General features: G+C 34.6%; 2 non-coding genes across 2 annotated transcripts; one reads left to right on the plus strand and one right to left on the minus strand.

Moving 5' to 3' along the window:
* Positions 1–1316: 1316 nt before the first annotated feature.
* On the minus strand, positions 1317–1391 carry TRNAA-GGC (transfer RNA alanine (anticodon GGC)). Its single transcript has one exon. It is a non-coding gene; the product is annotated as a tRNA-Ala (tRNA).
* Positions 1392–1784: 393 nt separating this feature from the next.
* On the plus strand, positions 1785–1859 carry TRNAA-GGC (transfer RNA alanine (anticodon GGC)). The gene has a single exon. It is a non-coding gene; the product is annotated as a tRNA-Ala (tRNA).
* Positions 1860–15055: the final 13196 nt, after the last annotated feature.

Here is a 15055-nt window from a genome sequence, read left to right on the forward strand (position 1 = left end):
AATTTTGTAATTTTTATTTGCAGATAAATACTGTTTCTGTTTTGTTCATCATATAATTATATTAATTTGAAATTCTGAATAATTGATTTTAGAACGATTAGGTTGTTCTTAAATGATTCATTGTCCCTTAATAGTGAATCGTTCGCGAACGAATTAGTTCAATTTTTGTGATACCATTGAAATTGTCAAGTTTTGTCAAAACAGCTTAGATATTTCATTTAGTCATGATTTGATGTTTCAGTGATTCATTCGTTCACGAACGATTTTTTCCATTTGAGCTAATCGTTCACGAATCATCATACATCCTGATTTATCGATTGAAGAATGTTTCGTTTTGTTCTGTCTCCTATTACTTGATTTGATTTCTAACTTTCCAAGTGATTCAATCGTTCTCCAATGATTCATTATTTCTGAGTGAATCGTTCGCGAACGAATTGAGTTCAATTTTTGTGATAGAATTGAAATCGACGAATTTTGTGAAATCAACTTACTTTGTCTAGTCATAATTTGATTTTTCAGTGATTCATTCGTTCGAGAACGATTTTTCCTATTTAGAAAATCGTTCACAAATCATCATCCATTTCAGTTTATCCACTGAAAGCTGTTTTGTTTTGTCTTGTCTTCTATTACTTGATTTAATTTCCAAGCGATTCAGTCATTCTCGAACGATTCATCATTTCTGAGTGAATCGTTCTTGAACTAAGAAAATGAGTTCAGTTTTCGATGATAGAATTAAAGCTGTCGAGTTTTGTTATGTCAACATCATCTACCCATAATTCAATTTTTCAGTGGTTCAATCGTTCGCGAACGATTTCTCCTTTGAACAAATCGTTCACGAATCATTACCAACTTTTATTTACCGATTGAGGAATGCTTCGTTTTGTCTTGTCGTTTATTTACCTGATTTGATTTCCAAGTGATTCAGTCGTTTTCGAACGATTCATTATTTCTGAGTGAATCGTTTGTAAATTAAGAATAAAATTGAGTTCAGTTCAGAATTCACCAGAACATTGAAAAGTCATATCTCATACCCTGGTGACTTTTTGGGGACAGATCCACCAAGAAGTGGCCTTATTTGAGCGATTTTGTAAACCTGGTGACTTCTGGTGAATCTTAGTGACTGATTCTCCAGAATTCACCAGAACATTGAAAAGTCATATCTCATACCCTGGTGGCTTTTTGGAGACAGATCCACCAAGTAGTGGCATTATTTGAGCAATTTTGTAAACCTGGTGATTCAAATAAGAAGAAGTCTCTTTTCTTTTACTGACCTATAATTGACCTGTTTTCTAATGCATCTAACATACGAAAAATTCGTGCCCAGCCTGGGAATCGAACCCAGGCCCTCCGGATTGCCGGTCCAGCGTGCATTCCACTACACCACTGAGGCAACGAGATTAATCGCCGTTTTAGATGCATTATCAAACAAGGTACGTTTCCGAGACCAGTACAAAGACTAGGTACATCGGAGGTTTTTGTATGTGCCGAATACACAAATCCTACTAAGTACAGGTAGGCAACCTGCAAGGAAATTACTTTTAGGCCAGGAGATAATTCAAATAAGAAGAAGTCTCTTTTCTTTTACTGACCTATAATTGACAGAGACTTCTTCTTATTTGAATTATCTCCTGGCCTAAAAGTAATTTCCTTGCAGGTTGCCTACCTGTACTTAGTAGGATTTGTGTATTCGGCACATACAAAAACCTCTGATGTACCTAGTCTTTGTACTGGTCTCGGAAACGTACCTGGTTTGATAATTCATCTAAAACGGCGATTAATCTCGTTGCCTCAGTGGTGTAGTGGAATGCACGCTGGACTGGCAATCTGGAGGGCCTGGGTTCGATTCCCAGGCTGGGCACGAATTTTTCGTATGTTAGATGCATTAGAAAACAGGTCAATTATAGGTCAGTAAAAGAAAAGAGACTTCTTCTTATTTGAATTATCTCCTGGCCTAAAAGTAATTTCCTTGCAGGTTGCCTACCTGTACTTAGTAACCTGGTGACTTCTAGTGAATCTTAGTGACTGATTCATCAGAAGTCACCAGAATTCACCAGAACATTGAAAAGTCATATCTCATTCCCTGGTGGCTTTTTGGGGACAGATCCACCAAGAAGTGGCATTTGAACAATTTTGTAAACCTGGGCCCCTATTCTTGAAATTCTTTATCCCCGTTATTCGTGCAATTTGTGTTATTTTTTTTGTATATGGGTATTCTTGAAATTCTTTATGGTGGGTTATCTGTCGCTATCTGTGCAATAAATAGCGCGGATAGCGAGATCAAAAAGGTGTCCTTATGAGCGTTATGAGTGTTATTTCTTGTAAAGACAGTTGGCTAACAGAAAATTTCTTTGCAGAAAGTGGAGTCGTCCAATGAAAATGTGATAAGCTAAGGAGATCTTGAATTTTAGAAATTTCAGTTCAGCTTAAAATAAATTTTTTTACTCCAGTTTTGAAGTTTTGGCTCTGATCAAAGTGAAATATGTTGTAAGGATTTATAGAGGTGAAAAATAAATGCTTTTATAAACTATTTTGGCATGCAAAATTTTGGGTTAAAATTTTTTTCAAGAATACCATTTTTAGATAACATTGATTACACCGATAACGACAATTTTGGGATAACTCAAATTGCACGAATAACGGGGATAAAGAATTTCAAGAATAGGGGCCCTGGTGACTTCTGGTTCTGAGGAATCTTAGTGACCGATTCACCAGATTGACCAGAATTCACCAGAACATTGAAAAGTCATATCTCATACCCTGGTTGCCTTGTGGGGACAGAACCACCAAGAAGTGGCCTTATTTGAACAATTTTGTAAACCTGGTGACTTCTGGTGAATCTTGGTGACTGATTCACCAGAAGTCACCAAAATTCACCAGAACATTGAAAAGTCATATCTCATACCCTAATGGCTTTTTGCACCAGAATTCACCAGAACATTGAAAAGTCATATCTCATACCCTGGTGGCTTTTTGGGGACAGATCCACCAAGAAGTGGCCTTCCTTGAGAAATTTTGTAAATCTGGTGACTTCTTGTGGATCTTAGTGACTGATTCACCAGAAGTCACCAGAATTCACCAGAACATTGAAAAGTCATATCTCATACCCTTGGTGGCTTTTTGGGGACAGATCCACCAAGAAGTGGCCTTCTTTGAGCAATTTTGTAAATCTGGTGACTTCTTGTGGATCTTAGTGACTGATTCACCAGAAGTCACCAGAATTCACCAGAACATTGAAAAGTCATATCTCATCACCCGGTGGCTTTTTGGGGACAGATCCACCAAGAAGTGGCCTTATTTGAGTGATTTTGTAAACCTGGTGACATCTGGTGAATCTTAGTGACTGATTCACCAGAATTCACCAGAATTCACCAGAATTCACCAGAATGTTGTATAGTCATATCTGATACCCGGGTGACTTTTTGGGGACAGATCCACCAATAAGTGGCCTTCTTTGAGCAATTTTGTAAACCTGGTGACTTCTGGTAGGATTAAAACTGTCGAGTTTTGTCATATCAACTTCACCTACCCATAATTTAATTTTTCAGTGAATCATTCGTGACCGATTTTTCTCCCCTGAGTGAATCGTTCGCGAACGAATCATTCGCAAGTTTTCCTCTCTGTGTAGATTGAGGAATTTTCCGTGTATTCTTACGTTGTGTTTTCTGAATTAATTTTCAAAATATTCAGTCGTTCTTTGATGATTCATCGTTTCTGCGTGAACCGTTCGCGAAAGAATCGAGTTCATTTTTTGATGATACTTACAGGATTAAAACCTCCAAAAATTTATCAATTTCAAAAAATTCATCTTCTAAAGCAAAATCTAATTTCACCCAGCTCAAATTCCCTCTATTTTGCGTTCACGATACACACGATGCAAAATACACCATAAATAAGGAAAACAATTTCTAAAAAAAATTCCGTACTTCAAGTATACAGGCCACTTAGACTGAGCCAAGCCAGGGTATAAAGCTGTTGAAGCATCGTTCGAGTGTTATATCTCGACTCGATAGCTAAGGCAGTAAATAGCTATCTGTTTACATACAAGAACCCCTCACTATGTATAAGGTTTAAATTGCAAAAAATAACGTTTTTGTTTGCTTTTCCGCAACAACTCGAATGAACTCGAAACAAAGGCTAATTAAAAATTTGATGAAATTTACTCGCCGTAATAATTGATGGAAAATTCAAAAAGTTCTTTAGTCGTGTTTTTCCTCTCTCGTGAGCTCGTTGTATTACACAACGCATGCCAACAACCCCCGAACTAAAGAAAAACATGAAAATTTCACTCGTTTCGTTTATAAACATAAAATTACTATGTAAAAATTGCGTGTCTTCACGCACTTAGCACGCATTTACGTACGAAAAAACAAAAGAAAATTCCGGACTAAAGTTTTGCCTGGAATTTCGATTAATTTTCGTTCGTCTTTTTCGATAATACTCGTATATACCTACCGTACACCTAGTACTACATTGTATAACAGGCAGGCTATCAAATAAAGTGTGTACCTATATAGCATGTCAGCCAGGTCATCGATTACGATATACGAGCTGTTTATTGTTTAAATGATGCACGAGTATCAATCACTATGGTCTATGGTATAAATACGTAGGTAAACGAGTACGATGAAAATTAGGGTTGCAGTATCTCCACCTGGTCAATGGGCCATGTACTACAAAAGCAATCGCAAGATTTATCCAGATGTGAAATTTAATTGCAATTATCGCCTAGACAAATGGATAGTTATATTAGGTGCTTTAATCCTACGAGCTCGTTAATCAGCTACAATTACCCACGGTCATACGTTTGTTCAACTGTGAAATATTTTTAAGCGACAAACCTCCGCTCGCTCATTCGTACTTACCCAATGGATTATTATTTTGACGGCTGAATAACCATGTTTGTGTTACACACGTAAGGTTAACAGTTTACCTTTACCATTGACGTAAATAGCGACGAGTATAGATAATGTTGCTGCGAATGATTTATAAGCGTGATAAATTCGTAAGATTTTTAAATACGAGTAAATTTACTGATGAGTGTTTTAATTTGGTGCTAATGAAAAATTTGTACGGTGATGAAAATTCTTCAAAAATCGGGTGAGAAGAATTTCAAACGTTTTTACAAAATTTCAACTGGATTGAATATTTAGAAAACGAGAGAATTAAGGATTGTTCCACGTCTGGTGAATCTGTCACCAGAAGTCACCAGGCGTTCAAAAAATTCTTCAAAGGCTCTGAGGACACCCTCTTGATTTTTTCATCATAGAAACACCTCAAAAATAGTCAAAAACCCACCGAATAATTTATTTTTATGGGCCCTATTTTTCAAAATCTGCTGGAATTCTGGAGATATTAGAATCTGAGTCCGCCCCGAATTCTACAATAATTTTGCGATTGCAAATCAAAATTGTAAAATCGATTGTTTCCAGTTTGGGATGTTGAGATTTCATTAAAATACTTACCTACGTCATTTCATTTCCTTATTGAAAGACTGTTCTGTGGTAAAACGTACTCAGATTCTGTTTCTGTTACATTCCTTCCAAGTTATACCTACTCGAGATGATTATCTACATCATTTTGTTTGAAAATACACAGCGGAGTTTCCAAGTATAACTTTTTCGTCGGCGATGAATTGTTAAGATTTGAAAAGCGACCGACCGAAATACCTCATCGTATATTTTGATTCGACGTTGGCGTTGCAAAAATTAATAACTCGATGGAGTGTAGCCGAGCCGGAGCGTTCATTTTGTCATTTTTTAAAAAAGTATCTTCTTTTATGTAAGTATTCGTTGAACGTTCAACAAAAATATCGTTTAGTGCGAATGAAAATTTACGAATGAAGCTCTCGATCTCGGCGACGACGACGCGACGCACGCCAGAAAACTTTTACAATAACAAATTCTACCTGTTTTTCAAGTTAATGTGAAAACTATTTTCTTAACGTATTTCTAAATGTTGATCAAACGAATGAATTTTAAACTTACCTCATTCCTGTTTGTCCGAGATAAGCGAAGTGTACCCTATATATAGGTACAAAGTACAAGGAAACAGTAAGTGCTTGCGTTAAATGGACATAAGATTGAACGAAAAAAAGAAAAACTTTCACACATCTAGTCGTAAATTTATTCGAAAGTTGGAGGTGTTGTTTTTTCTTTTTCGTTTTACACAAAATCCGTATATAAAATGTCGATTTAACGATGCGCAGAACTTGGATACTTACTTACTGGTGTAGGTATCGTACGGTTCGAGAGTTCTGGAAACATTGGAAAAATTTTGAAAATTGATCAAATTTCATGGGAGATGTGATTTTGAATCCTTTTGGGGTCCTTTAGCACCATTTTAGGAATTCTAGATGGCTAAACCCTTCCAAAATTTTTTCTAATAAAGTTATTTTACTTCAGTTATTATAAAAGGCATTATTTGGTCATCCATACACCAATTTTCCAAAATCAGTTTTTCCAATGATTTCATAACTTTAAAATTAAAACATTTTGAACACATTTTAAGACATTTTTTAGCAAACTAGAATTCCTAAAATGTCGCTTAAGGCCTTAGAACAGATAGGTTTTGAAAAATTTTTGAGAATTTGAAATTCCTGCAATTATGCCGGAGGCTCCAGAACAACTTAAAATTGCTTTCAATCGATTTAAGTGGTTGAAAGTGTAATACATATCAAATTTTAGATACTTAACTCAATTATGTGAATTTTTTGAAAATTGCAGTTTTTGATTTTTTGGGAGCTAGAACTGCTGAGAGGGTCATTCCACGTCAATTCGGCCGAGAAGTGGTAAGGGGGGAGTCGGTGATTTTTTTGACATTTTTCCTGTGGAAAGAAATGCTGAAGGGATGACCAATGGGGTAAATCGCAGCCCTCTAGCCCTTTTTTAAAGGCTGCTAGGGGGTGTCAAAGTATTCACCCATTTCAGCAGTGGATTACTCGATAACCGATATCTACCAAAATGGAATTTTTTCAATAGTAGTTAGGGGTTTTGAAAGGCCTTTTGGTGATGTGTATCATAAAAATCAGCGTTGCCTCTTTTTTTGTACGAAAAATTAGCTGAAAAAGTTTCAAAATGTAGTTTTCATATCGTTCCAACTCTCAAAAATTCTGAAAAAATAGACTAGGACAACTTTTCATGCTGAAGAACATATTGAAAAATTGGGATGGCATTACCTATTTTGTAAAGTCAATTTAAAAAATTGAAAGTTTGTGAAATTTTTTTTTAAATTCATTTATTTAAGGAGCAAAAAGCAATCTGTTGCAAAAAGTAACATTTAGCTTGCACGCAATTAAGATTGAAATGTCACTGGTAGGTCCAATACGTGACATCTACGCAGATGTTAAGTATATTTTCTTCAGAATGATTCAAAAGATTTTAGGTATTTTCAAACTTTGAGAATTGTACTGTTCTTCACATACCATGGCGCATTTATAAGTTTTCTTAGAATTTTATTCTGGAATCGTTCAATAATTAGGATATTGGATTCACTAGCCAAACCCCATAGTTTAATACCATAATTACCAAATTGGTTTGAATAGACCTTTGTATATTAAGATCTTGTTTTGCTAGTTCAGCATATTAGTTCCAAGAAGTCAATAAAGTTAAAGTGATTCAAGTTTTTTGTCGAGTGGAGTTCTCTTCTTCAGAATTTATGATCTTTCCATGTGAGATGGTTATCAAGGTGTAATTCCAGATATTTGACGACGTTAGTTTGAAATATTTCATTGTTATTCAACATTCGGTGAGCGAGTTTTTTGACTTTTTTTTTTTGGTAAAAAGAACGTAGCTCAATTTTCTACTATTAGTGCGGGTACCATGTAGGTCTATCGTTTCAAAATCGCAAAAGAGTGGCATCGGAAAGATATAAAATTTTTGCGATATTCCTTCGAAAGGGGACCATTTCCCGACCCCGAAACCACCATTACATTTTTGAGATCGAATTGCAAAACCGATCCAGGGGTTCCCAAAGTTGTGAAAATTGAGCACCTCCGTTGTCATCTGTTTTGGCCAATTAATCCTAACCAAAAGGGGGTAGAAGGGTGCTTGTGGTCTCAAATAACTCGTATTGGATCACTCTTGAAATATCTACCCATAACCGTTCTCATTTAGTGATACCCAACATTTCAGTGGTTCCCAAAGTTGAATTTTTGTATTCCAAGTTTTTGAAGTCACGCATTCAAACGAATATTGTCAGTAAATGAATTTTGCAATCAAAAAATGTTTCAGATAAAAAATTTGCAAAATTTAATTACGATTTCAAAAATGTGTCATTTTTTTCCTTAGCATTGATAGGGGCCGAGGTGAGGGGGTTGGAACGTCAAAAAACGTGATCTAACAAAGTTGCATCCAAACCTGAATTTGAATTTCTCACGAGGTTTTACCGTTGAACTGTTCTCTTCAGTTGCACTTAAGATTGTTCTCGATACACGCAACCACAATCCACTCCCCCACGCCTCACCCCCCTCGCTAGAGCTTCAATAACTAAGTATACTAAAAGTGCATTCCCTGAAATAGCTTCACTTATGAGGTTTATGTTGCTAAGTGTTGAATCTAATTAATGAAATTTACATATTTTCCGATGCACGTATCCACAATTAACCCCCCACACCCCCACTTAAGCCTCCATAATCACTCGAAGTCCACTTTTGACCCCAAGATTGCATTTCACGCCAGAAATTGATAGAAAACATATACCAATGGCTACTAGTGATTTAAAAGATATGACATTTTCGCGATATTTCTTCGAAAAGGGAGCACTTTCTGACCCCGAAACCACCACCACATTTTTGAGATCGAATTTCAAAACCGATCCAGGGGTTCCCAAAGTTGTGAAAATTGATGTCCAGTGTGATTGTTTTCTGTAAATGTGAATTTCAATTTTCAATTTTGGAGTTGCAGAATAAAGTTTGAAAAAAAAATTGAAATTGATTAAAAATTCTATTTTTGAAGACATCTCATCCATCTTTTATTTTTGAGGTAAATTGAGTGGAATAAATTCTCATCAGTTCTATTGGAGCTTATTTTGTGAGGGAGTGCGGTGGAGGGACGCAATGTGGCAGTTTTCCCAAAAGGAAAGTTCGAAAATATCAAAAAATTACCATACAAAACTAAAAAAATGAAAGATTAAAAAAAAAAAATCTAGTAACTTTTTCAAAAAATTCTGAATTTTTTTTAGGTCAAAATTATCCAAATACAAAATCTATAAAGTTTGCCACATTGAGAATTTCGAATTATGGAATATTATTACCGGAAGAGCAAAAAAAAAGGTGACCAAAATTTTTCATTTCAAAAAGCTTATATGTATGTACTTCCAAAAATATTTTTTGGGTACTTGATTTTTTTCTCAAAACAGTGCCAGCTACCAGGCGGGGTTATGAAAATTGGGGAATTGCAACTTCAATTTACGATTTACTCTCTAAATTTGAAACAGTGAAATTTCACTGCTTAGCAGTCACGACATTTTGGCTTCTTAAAAGCAGTAATTTTTTACTGCAAAACAGTGAAAAATCTACTGAATTGGTCAGTAAAAATCATTTTTACTGATCAATTCAGTAGATTTTTCACTGTTTTGCAGTAAAAAACTACTGCTTTTAAGAAGCCAAAATGTCGTGACTGCTAAGCAGTGAAATTTCACTGTTTCAAATTTAGAGAGTAGCGTCCCCTAAAGAAGGAAATACAAAAAATGCCTCATTGTCTTGTCACTATACAAGTATAGGTAGATACATATTTTATTCAAGTTTTCAACCCCTAATCCTATCCTATAATTATCGTTTTTCTCTTTTAATTTAATTTCATAGAATAATTTTGTTGTAAAAATATTACAACTTTCCAGTTCAAAAATGTACTTTTATTGATAATGGAGCAAAAACAGAAGGAGGGGAGGATATCATGGCCAAATGCATCGAGAGGTATCTTAAGTTCATTTGGAGTCAACACTTTAGCAACATAAACCTCATAAGTGAAGCTATTTCAGGGAATGCACTTTTAGTATACTTAGTTATTGAAGCTCTAGCGAGGGGGGTGAAGCGTGGGGGAGTGGATTGTGGTTGCGTGTATCGAAAACAATCTTGAGTGCAACTGAAGAGAACAGTTCAGCGGTAAAACCTCGTGAGAAATTCAAATTCAGGTTTGGATGCAACTTTGTTAGATCACGTTTTTTGACGTTCCAACCCCCTCACCTCGGCCCCTATCAATGCTAAGGAAAAAAATGACACATTTTTGAAATCGTAATTAAATTTTGCAAATTTTTTATCTGAAACATTTTTTGATTGCAAAATTCATTTACTGACAATATTCGTTTGAATGCGTGACTTCAAAAACTTGGAATACAAAAATTCAACTTTGGGAACCACTGAAATGTTGGGTAGGTATCACTAAATGAGAACGGTTATGGGTAGATATTTCAAGAGTGATCCAATACGAGTTATTTGAGACCACAAGCACCCTTCTACCCCCTTTTGGTTAGGATTAATTGGCCAAAACAGATGACAACGGAGGTGCTCAATTTTCACAACTTTGGGAACCCCTGGATCGGTTTTGCAATTCGATCTCAAAAATGTAATGGTGGTTTCGGGGTCGGGAAATGGCCCCCTTTCGAAGGAATATCGCAAAAATTTTATATCTTTCCGATGCCACTCTTTTGATAATTTTCACTTTGGTACCCGTACTATATGTATTAATTTTGATTCTCCAAGTTTGTCACCATTTTGTTTATTGCATTCAAGTTGTTTTGTAATTTGTCCATTGTAACATCTGGATCAAAATCTTGTGTGGTAATCGCAGTGTCATCAGCAAATGTCGCTATAATGATGTCACTTGTCAAAGGGATGTCACCCATGGAGAGATGATATCGCACCTCGGGAGTAAGTAATACCCTACCGGCCACAAATCTCTAATAGACAGAATATTTATGTCTGCAACAGCTTTTCAGCTATTCAGCCATTCCGCTATTCATTAGCTATCTTTCAGATATTTGGAAAAGTTGTTAAAATATTCTGTTGAATGGAATATCAAGCAACGTCTAATAGTTAGCTATAAGCCCAAATTTACAATATCTATTAGAAAAAAATTATACATAGCTAAAATATATTGTCACCAGATATTAAATAACTAAACAAAAATTTATAGCTACTAGATGTCTAATAGATGTCAGAATTCACTCAGTTACTACCAAAACTTGAACAATAACTTTAGTATTGCTCCAGTTGTCATGATAGAAGGGAGAGTGTGCATCGGAAATAAGTATTCTCGTTATTTTATGCTTGAAAATGGCCGCAATTGCAATAAATTACAATTAATTGAGTTCTTAAATTACATTTAAAGTTGATATTTCTTCAATTTAGCTTTTTGATAAGAAAATATGTATCGTAAAACGTGTTTATTTATGTTAAATGTAAAGAAAACTCAAAGTGTTCAAAAAGTGACAAACTCCGAGTGATTCAGGTTCAATTTGAGAAGAATTCGCGGAAAATAATGGAAAAATTGAGTCAGCAGCATGTTTATCTTACGTAGTAAGTAGGTTTATAACTGACATGAAATTATGAAACTCATGATTGTAGGTAGAAATAGTTTATGAAATCTATATATTAATAGTATGACCGAATTCTTATGACACTGAGATCTCAGCAACGGCTGAACCGATTTTGCTCGGTGACCTCTCAAAAAATAGCTTTTGAACTGTAGATGTGCAGGTTTCTATCAAAAGTTCTAAAAGTTGCACCGTAAAGCTCAAAAAAGCTCAATAATTGATTTTTGCCAATACATGGCGCATTTGATGTATACAGAGAATTACGTACATTATACCTTGAAAGAGCACCAAAAGAAGTCAAATGTCGAAGAAAAGAGTTTACAAAAAAGTTGTGCCATAAAGCTCAAAAAAGCTCAATAATTGATTTTGGCCTATACCTAGCACATTTGATGTATACAGAGAAGTATGTATATTATACCTAGAAAGAGCATCAAAAGAAGTGGAATGTTGAAGAAAAAAGTTGACAAAAATAGTTGCGCTGTAAAGCTCAAAAAAGCTCAATATTCATCAAAAAGCTTATAGCATGACCAAATTCTTTTGAATCTGAGATCTCAGCAACGGCTGAACCGATTTTGCTCAGTGACCTCTCAAAAAATAGCTTTTGAACCGTAGATATGCAGGTTTTTATCAAAAGTTCTAAAAGTTGCGCCATAAAGCTCAAAAAAGCTCAATAATTGATTTTTGCCTATACGTAGCGCATTTGATTTATACAGAGAAGTACGTATATTATACCTTGAAAGAGCACCTAAAGAAGTAAAAAGTTGAAGAAAAAAGTTGACAAAAATAGTTGCGCTGTAAAGCTCAAAAAAGCTCAATATTTGTCAAAAAGCTCAATAATTGATTTTCGCCTAAGTTTTGACGAAAGCTTTGAGCCTAAACATTTGTACCTACACTTCTTCAATCTTTGAAATCAATCGATTGTATGTATGTAGTTTCAATCATCATTGTAAAAAGCTTAAAAAGCTGAAGTTGGTACACTTTTTCAACCTTTGAAATTGATCGATTGTAACTTCATTCGACATGGAACTTCTTTTGTGGGGAGGGGGGGAATTAGGTAACCTTTGAAATCAATTGATTGTAGTTTCATTCGACATGGCCTTTTTTTGGTGGGGGGGAGGGTGAAAAATAAGGTAGGTATAATTATTGTAATTCTAAAAAGTATGTAATTTACAATTGTAGTTTGGAACTCTCTTTTTTTAGGGGGGGGGGGAGTGACAAATAAGGAGGGTATAGTTAAAGTTCGAAAACGATCAATTATATTTATTTTCAATATTCGACATGGAACTTTGGGGGGGGGGGGGTGATCAATCTTCATTGAAAAAAGCTGATGTTGGTACACTTTTTCAACATTTGAAATTGATCGATTGCAGTTTCATTCGACATGGAACTTTTTTGGTGGGGGGGGGTGAAAAATAAGGAGGGTATGGTTAAAGTTTGAAATTGATCAATTATAATTATGTATTTCGATTGTAGTTTCATTCCATATGGAACTCTTTTTTTGGTTGGGGGGAAGGTGAAAAATAAGGTAGGTATAATTAAAGTAATTTTAAAAAGTATGTAATTTACAATTGTAGTTTGGAACTTTATTTTGTGTGAGGGGGGATGAAAAATAAGGAGGATACTGTTAAAGTTTGAAATCGATCAATTATATGTATTTTAAATATTCAACATGGAACTTTGGGGGGGGGGCGAGCGATCAATCTCCATTGTATAAAGCTGATGTTGGTACACTTTTTCAACCTTTGAAATCGATCGATTATAGTTTCATTCGACATAGAACTTTTTTTGGGGAGGGGGGTGAAAAATAAGGAGGGTATACTTAGTTAAAGTTTTAAATTGATCAATTATATGTATTTTCAATCTCCATCGTGAAAAGCTGACGTTGGTACACTTTTTCAACATTTCAACCTTTGAAATCGATTGATTGTAGTTTCATTCGACATGGAACTTTTTTTGTTGGGGGGGGGGGGGGGTGAAAAATACGGTAGGTATGATTAAAGTAATTCTTGAAATAAAATCAACACCTTATCAGTATAGATCAATATTCACAGCAAAACCGCAATAATAAATTCAAATCAGTAAAATGCACACCTAATCACCATAGATCGCTGCAAACCTGGGATAAAAAATGTCACTTCCTCTCCCTTGAGTGTTAATTTTCATTGCACTCCTCAAATTAGTTGAAAACGACATTTTTTGTGAAATTGTTCGATTTTTGTCATGTACCTACTTAGTACTTAATACGTACTCATGTCATTTATTCGCAATCCTTTTAAGGTAAAATATTAACTATCACCAATCATCTCCATACTTATTTTTACACCGTTCCTTCCAATTCTATATTTTTCATAATTCTTATGTACTGTCTTCAATTCTTCATAAAACATTTCAGTAACATTCAACCTTACAAGATAATATCCAATTATTTTTACTTATGAATCCGTTCAAAGGTAGCGCATTTATGCGCGATCTTACCGAGTGTCTAGTATATGATAATATGTAAGTATAGATCTGTATAGTACCTACCTAACCATGAACTTCTTATTTTCATGTTAATTATATTAATATGTAGGTACTAACTTACTGATAAAGTGAATATGCTGCTGACACCATTTTGCTATTATTTTCGCAAATTCTTCTCCAATTATACCTGAATAATGTAAAACTTTGCCACTTATTATAATACATGTAGATGTAGATATTACCTATTACTTTTTGAACACTTTGAGTTTTCTTTAAATTTACTCAAATAAACAAGTTGCAGATTGTTAAAAGCACTTTCATTTTGCAGGGCGAATTTCAGTCGTTTTAATAGCTGAGAAGCATCCAATAGATATCTGTAAAACATTATGGCTACAAGGCATTGGAGAATAGATATCTATTCTTTAGCGCATTGCAGCCATAATGCTTTACAGATATCTATTAGCCTTGTATTTACCATGTAATACTACATAAAAGGTACTTTCCAGTTATTAAAACAAGGTAATTTCAGCTATTCCAGTTATCCATTAGCTGTATCTTTGGCTGAAAAGAATATCTAATAGATGTCTATTAGACGTTTGTGGCCGGTAGGGTAAGGTCACATCTCAAAAAAGTGAAATTTTACAGGAGAGTGATTTTCTTTTTTTTTTTTAAAAACTTGATTCATTATTTTTATCAACTTATAAATTAATTGTGAGGAATGAATAGCTCCTCATTTTAAAGATCTGGTATTCTACCTTCATTTAGCATAAGAACACTTTGAAAAATAAAATCTTAAAGAGGAAATATTTCAATGTTTGGAAAACATTTTGAGTTATAACCTTTCATTAAAGTTGATGTGGAGGTGAAAGGAAGCATCCAAAAAATTTCATGATAACAAAGCTGTAGAGAATCAAATTTCCAATCGACATAATGTCGTTAGTTTTTTTCTAGAGTGCTTAGTTTTTGAGTTTTTCTCAAAAAACTAAAATTTCATGATATGTGCAAATTCATTTTTCTGAAAAGTGAAAAATTTTCCATTTGGTACAAACTGATAAAAAATGCA

Source organism: Planococcus citri, chromosome 4 (genome assembly GCF_950023065.1).
Source record: "Planococcus citri chromosome 4, ihPlaCitr1.1, whole genome shotgun sequence".
In the NCBI taxonomy this organism is placed as follows: domain Eukaryota; kingdom Metazoa; phylum Arthropoda; class Insecta; order Hemiptera; family Pseudococcidae; genus Planococcus; species Planococcus citri.